The following is a 1,386-nucleotide window of genomic DNA, read 5'->3' as shown; positions in this document are numbered from 1 at the left end:
GAACATTGTGAGCATAAAGCTTTTTGAGTCACTTTTACAGGAGAATTTCCCAGAAGACAAATCACTGGGTTAAAGGCTATGACAAAGCTCCTGATGCATGTATCATAACTATTGTTAGCCCTTCCCCCCAGAGCTGGAAACTAAAGCTCAAAGATTGAAATACACAGCAAAGCTGGACAGAAACCCAGGGCAAGGTATCCCATGTTCTGTGGTCTACGCTCAACAGCACAGCATGAAAGAGAAGGCGGCCCCTCCTGCAGAGCCCGGGTTATTGTGCACTGATGAGGACAGGCAGCCCCGTGGGGGATGAAACCTGGAACAAAGGCTGGGGCACTGAAAGGACAGCCTGGGGTTCAGGACAGCTGAGTGTGACTGGGGATTCTTCTGCAACTCTGTGACCCTGAGCAAGTCCCTTTGGCCTCAGGCTTTGGCCTCAGTCTCAGCCCTGCAAAATGAGGGGCATGGACTGAGTCTAACACACCACCCCTCTGCCCAGATGCATCACTCCCAAACCAAAAACAGAAACATTTTGATTTTAGCTTTGCACAGACTGACTAAAGATAATCCATTTGCTCCAGCTTGAGATAGTAACCGATTGCTCTCTTGGCCATAAAACTGACCCGGCTAGATCTCCCAGCCAGCATGCTGGGGTTCATGAGACAGCTAGCTCCAGAAAACAGGCCCAAGCTGGAATCTGCCAGAGAGTGGCAGGAGAATGCAGTCCTTTCAAGATCGGGTCAGATGGTCTCAGCACCAGGCTCCGCTGTCGGCCCTGTAAAGAGATTTCCCTGTCCACCCAGCCCTAGGGACAGACGGACAGATGGAGGGCATCGGTACCAGCCGACCAGGGTGCTGGCCTGCTGCCTGCTCGCTGTGTGCACAGGGGTGCTGACGGACAGCTGCCCAGCGCTGCCTGCACAGGGTCCTGTGGGCGTCGAGGCTGCTGCTCTTTGTTTTTTCAAGTGGCCAGGAACTCAGGAAGCCACATCAGCAGTGCTGAAAATGGGACCAACAAAACAAGATGGGTGGGGACAGTTGTTTGTCAGATACCCCTGAACTTACGTGTTTATCTGGCTGACACACAGACCACCATTTCCCAGCACGCAGAGGTGAGTGCCTGTTTGCGGTGGAGGGTCAAGGTCCTAGAATCCTACACTTACGTGTGTCTCTCTGACTTGCTGTGGTATTTTTGAGCCTGGAACAACGGTTGCTCCCCAGACGGAAGAACTGCCTCAGCTCTCTCAGAAAGAGGAATGGAGAGCTCAGGGCATGGTCTTTAAGGAAGATGAACGTATGGAACACCAGGAAACCAAGTCACTGGCGGGGACCACAGGGCGTGTGGAAGATGAACATATGGAACACCAGGAAACCAAGTCACTGGCGGGG

This window comes from Mandrillus leucophaeus, unplaced genomic scaffold, assembly GCF_000951045.1.
Source record: "Mandrillus leucophaeus isolate KB7577 unplaced genomic scaffold, Mleu.le_1.0 Scaffold342, whole genome shotgun sequence".
Taxonomy (NCBI): domain Eukaryota; kingdom Metazoa; phylum Chordata; class Mammalia; order Primates; family Cercopithecidae; genus Mandrillus; species Mandrillus leucophaeus.
The sequence above is the reverse complement of the archived record's forward strand: the minus strand, read 5'-3'. Positions refer to the sequence as shown.